Here is a 5,984-nt window from a genome sequence, read left to right as displayed (position 1 = left end):
TTCCTAGAGACAAAGATGGAGGCACCAGGGGTTGGGAGAAGTGGACGGAGAGGGCATATCCATTACAAGCTAATAATCTGGCACCAAATTACTATTTTGTTAAGCCAAGGAAGAATATGTTTGTCATTTCAGAGTTAAACCTCAGTGTCACTCCCGAAGTCCCCCAGGAGTACCACATTTATTAATTAAGCATCAAAATGCACAATAGGGTACCCATACAATTGTTTTTAGCAAGAGAAATTTTAGTAATTCTCTGGGTAGGTGAATATGGCAAACAGTTTTTGAGTAGATCTCTAAACAGAAAAAAGTCATTTGACTGAAAATCTCTAGTACGCTTAATGCAAGGTCTTTTTGAAGGGTATAACAGAGTCTTTCGTTTTGCTTTAACAAGGCAGCTTTGTAGAGCTCTCAGAGTCTGGGGGATCAGTTTGCATTAGGTAACCTGGACTCATCACAAAGGCCCAAAGGAGTTTGGAAGCAGGCTGGGGCACATGGTAACGGAGGCTGGAAGCCTACTGGCTTCATTCTGTTTTGGAGGATACTGTTTAGCATGTGAGTCTGAAGCGAGAGAGCTGGTTATAAAGCAAGGTTATAGGGCGCTAACCCAGAACATCCTTTCGACAAGAAACCATTGTGGGCACCATGACTGTGCAGGACTAGTGTTCAACAGTGACATCATGTGGCAGGCAGAAGCATGGGAGTACTAGAAACTCACTTTCTGTTGAACTCCCTTGCTGTGCATTAAGTAAATCCCTGAAATTCTTAGGAATCTCAGAGAAGAGGGAGGTTTTAGAGATCCTGGGGGGGGGGGAAGATAGGGCTTTGAGAGGTTAATTAGAATAATAAACGACACGATTTGATTTGTATCTGAAGCTGGTCAAGTAGACCATGCTTGCTGTAAGAGACTATCCAACAAACAAAGGTCTGTTCACTGCTGGGTCGATATTCCAAGTGTCTTCTTTGGGCAGAGGTAGGAGAAGTGGTTAAAGTGGGAGAAAGAAGGAATAAGATTAATTTGTACTACTTATATTTTCTCTGTGTTCATGGCCTTTACCCCAACACTGCCACAGCTTTGATTTAGAAACTACAGAGTTGAGGGCAAAGGCAAATATCATCCTGAGGTAATTTGTGAATATAAAAGGCGCTCAAATGAATTTGGGACTTTAAAGGAAAGTCCTTGAAATTCTACTGTATTTCCTTTTAATCTCTATCATACGACTTTGAGCCTGGAAAGGAGATTTGGAGAAAGGTGCTAGATTTTCAGTGTGTTTCAGAGAGAATATTGCAAATGTAACTTGTTTCTTGATCAATATGATCTTGGTAGGGTATGGTTTTTTTCCCCCAGTAAATGCCCCCAGCTGTTCAATGTTGGATCTCTGCTTCTCACTAGTACAGAGCCCATAAAAACATTTAAAGCAGATTTGATAATTTACCAATCATTTTCAATCATTTAAACTCAGGACAACCTAATTTAAAGATGCATCTTCTAGGGCATCTGGGTGGCTCAGTGGATTAAGCATCTGCCTTGGGCTCAGGTCATGATCCCAGGGTCCTGGGATTGAGCCCCGTGTTGTGCTCTCTCCTCAGCGGGGTATCTCCTTCTCCCTCTCCTTCTGCTGCTTTTCCTCATTAGTGCTTTCTCTCTCTCTCTCTCTTTAAGTAAATAAAATCTTAAAAAAAAAAAAAAGATGAATTTTCTAGTCAGTTTGAATCTCTGCTTACCCAATCTGGCTTCGGATCAGGGGACTTGGAAAAGGGGAGGGGTAGGTCTACTTTCTCATTTCTCCTCTGAATCCCACATTGGAGGTATATGCACGTGTGTGTGTGCGCGCGCGCGCGCTCATGCACATGCAAGCACATGAGCCACTGGTCTGGTTCCAGGACCCCTTCCCGCTACTCTTTTCTAGGCTTTAGCTTCTCTCCTGTATTGGGGAAGAGAAATGGAGTGATGGCTGGGTTTGCCTTCCACAGCAGGAGACTGAGGAGGGAGGAGGGAGGTTGCCCTGGTTTTACTCTGGCTAAGTGGGTTTTCTGTGCTGCTGGTGGCTTTCGTCCCTAGGGTAGTCTCTCTATCCCATGCTGAGAGAGGCCAGCTGTATCTCTCTTTGGTCCATGACAGTGGTCCACACCCTTAAGCATCTTTCTGGGTGAGAAATCCCGACATCCAGGTCCTTCAGGGCACATCAGTAGCTCATGCTCCCTCTCTGTCCTTTGCACTCCTTCCTGTGGGACCCCAGGAGCTGAGGTTCTTTTCCTTACCCTTCAAAGGCTACAAGGATCTGGAGTAGGGTGCAGGGCTGCCCCATCTTCTTTCCAGGCTCATTACCATCACCATGATTCTATCTTATCATGTTGTTGCAGGTGACACCCCAAACCGTTCATCTTTAGAAAGCTCTGGAAGAAAAGCAGGCTTTCCTTTCTAAGTTTAGGTGTGTTTCCAAATGCTAAGAGACTCATTTGAAGCTCTTTCTCAAATTTATCATGGTCTCCTTTGCTCTGAGGGAAACATGAGGTTTTGATAGCTCTGCTGATTTTTCAGCTCAGCTAATGCCCACCCACTCCCCCTTCTTACAGGCACCCACAACTTTATAGACAATTTCACTGGGTCCCCTTCCCTTGCCTTGGGGATGGAGGGACTCAGGAGGTAGGGGAACAGTTTGAGATGAAGGGGATCTTTCCTCAGCATTCAAAAATATCAGGGTAAATTGGAAGGAACTAAATATCACAGAAAATAAATTATTGAAGGGAGGAGAGATTCAAGCAGGCGCTAGGCTGGTCCTGTAGCTATGCCTCAGGCACAGAGGAAAAGGGACTATTTCAAGTTTAGCCAGTTTCTTCCAGTCCCCTCACCCAGCCCCCATAGGATTTGTGTCTTAATCCCTGGGTGGGGGTGGGAAGAGCTTTTGGAATAGCAAAGAAAGGAGGAGCTGTTTCTACACAAACTCTCTTTGAATCATTGAGAGTACAAAGTTGCATTGTTTTGAGAGCTGGTCACAGAATAACAAAGGGATGGAGAGGCAGGTCTGCACCTGGGCACTAGGTGTGGAGGGAGTTGAGCGGTGGAAACTTTGGCACTTTGGCAACTCCTGTTTACCAGAGGTGCCTCTGGTTCTGATGGTGGTCCCCCGTGCAACTGATTTCTTGAATCGCATGCAACAGGAGGAGAGGGCCTTTCTAGTGACAAGGAGGGGCGTCCAAAGCTTTGGAAGCGGAGGGAAATGGTGCCCTTACCTTCAAGTGGGGGCTGGAGTAGCATCTAGTGTAAGCTATATTGGTTGACACAATACGGCCACTTTGCTCTGTAGGGGAGGAAAGCTAATTTTCCCTCTGCCCTTTGGAGTTCTTAGCCGAGACCCCTTTAATAAAAGATTAACAAGGGAAAAACAAACTGAAATTTACTAACATGTAGTATGTCATGTATACACGGGAGGAAAACCAGGGAAAAATGAGTAACTTGTGAGGTGGCTTGAATTCAGGATTAAAAACCATCTATTTTTAAAGTTCATTTTTGCTATTTTTACTTTTTTCTTCCAGTTTCATTTAGGTGTAATTGACAAGCTGTATGAATTTAAGTTGTATGACATAATGACTGTTGGGTCCATGGTCAAAGGAGCAAGACTGAAACAAAGCCAAGGGCAAGCAAAGCTTTATTTCGCACCAAGCATTGAGAATCAAACTGACTGGCCAGGGCCATCTCTTGCAAAGAGGCGACCTCTCTCTGCCTTACAGACTAGCTTTTAAGGGCAAAAGCCATGTGGTTGGGCCTGGCTATGCACAGGTGGCCAATGAGATTGTAACACAGAGAAAGCTGCACAGTCCTGCTAGGTCACACATAAGTGACCAATTGAATTACAATTTACCCTATAGTAGACATTTGAACTAGCCTATCACCTTGGTCAGAATTGGGGCCCAAAAGGCAAAGGGTGGGGCCTATGCTCCTTGGTAGCTGGGGAGACAGTATGCTCCCCTACTGATTGGATACCTCCACCTGGCCTGACCCACCCTTGTATTTGGGCTTTGTTACCTGGGACTGGTTTCCTGGACTTGTTTTTAAAATAAGTCTGGGGGGGGGGGCAGGCGGGGGAGGCAGGGTCCGGATGGAGCTGCTCTGGCTAAATAGGCCCTTACAATGACTTGATGTATATACCACATGATTACCACAATGTAAATATCATCTTAACAGGGAGTGGGAAGGGGGGATATAGGCCTCTTAGAGGAGAGTAAATGATTTTTAGGAAAGATGAGTGGGCCTTTAGACGAATAGACGGGAGGTATGATGGTTTGTGACAAAGTTTATGTGTGGTATCTACAACCAGTATCCTCTCCTGTGCAGAGGTCAGTCTTTCCTAGTTGGTGAAACTCTGAGGGAGAGCATTCATGATAATTTAATTTCTTTGGGGGATGAGGGAGCTGGTCTTTAGGACAAAGAAGGGGGAAGTTCAGAGAAAGCCCTTCCTTGCATTTACTGGTTTTCAAGTTTCAGTAGCTCAAAAAAACCACTTTATCAAAGCCACATATTTTGGGGTGGATGTCCTGAACTTCTGTTGTCATACTTTAGGGAGCCTAGTCTTTATTCCTTCAGGAACATTGAACCAACATTGATGCCAGGCCAGCAGGCCCCCACAGAAGGTCCATCTCATGCCTGAGTGGGACACTCACATCACCACTGCTGCATGAGCTGGGGAAAGGGAAATATTTGTAATGAGTTGTTCTTGATAACTCCAAAATCCAGAAAAAACAGTGGTGCAGAGGAAGTTTTCAGGGAACTGGAGTTTCCAAAATGTAGAGTACTGTGAAGTGGGTCACAGATACAGGTAAAAGTGATGGATAGTTGACTTAGCACCACACATGAGGAGAATAGGTATTTACACACACACACACACACACACACACACACAGAGCTATGCTTATAATTTATCAAGGGAAGAGGAGACAGGATGGGGTCGAAAAAAAGAATTTCTGAAAGGAGAAGTACAGAAGAAATTCTGAGATTTATCACAGATAACTAACTCAATGGGCAGTGGTGTAATGGGTGACAACTATTGGTAGAAATTCAACACCTAAAATGTTTTCTGAGGTTATAGGACTGCTCCCATTGACGACTTTTCAGTGAGGCATACTTTTTTAAAGCCGGAATTCAACAATCCCTTTTTTACCTGGCTTTGTGCATTTGGCTCGGTAAACTTGAACAACCAAAACAAAGCAACAAGTCCAGAATTCATAGCTTTGAAATGATGTTCTCTTCAGTTCTATAGAGGTACCTGCTGCCCAAGTCATAGCCTGGAGTTTATGCAGGCTCACAGAGATCCAATGCAAGTGAAAAAACAGGGCTGGTTGCATGCGGAAGAAGTACTAAAGAGTCTTTTAAATACTGTCACGTAGTATAATACTTATATAATACTTATAAATACTGTCACATAGTATCTGAGAAATTACATGATGCCAGGAAGAGGGGCTAAACGTCCAAATTCAAAATAGCTTGGAAACCTAAGAGGAGGAATGATGGCACTTACAGACAGATGTCATAAAACTTCCTCCACAAGCACATTTTCTTTAGAACTAGTAGGAAAAACTTGTAGATATTTTAAAAATAAAATTTAAACAGGAATAAATGAAATAAGAAAATACTAGTTTCGAGCAGTCCTGAAAAAACTTGTCCATGGGTATGGGCTAACAGGATGGTAGAAAAAAAGCGGATGTGAAGATAAATTTCACATCTGAAGTTCCTTTAATTTGACAAGAATATAAAAAAGCCATGGTAAAAAGCAAATTAGATACTGACTTGGGAGACCAGATTTGGATTAAGAAAAGGTATTTTCTTCAAAACAAAACAAAACAAAACAAAACAAAACAAAACAAAACCAGGGATGCCTGGGTGGCTCAGTGGGTTAAGCCTCTGCCTTCGGCTCAGGTCATGATCTCAGGGTCCTGGGATCGAGTCCCGCATCGGGCTCTCTGCTCAGCAGGGAGCCTGCTTCCTCTTC

This window comes from Neovison vison, chromosome 4, assembly GCF_020171115.1.
Source record: "Neovison vison isolate M4711 chromosome 4, ASM_NN_V1, whole genome shotgun sequence".
Lineage (NCBI taxonomy): Eukaryota > Metazoa > Chordata > Mammalia > Carnivora > Mustelidae > Neogale > Neogale vison.
This window is presented reverse-complemented; position numbering follows the sequence as displayed.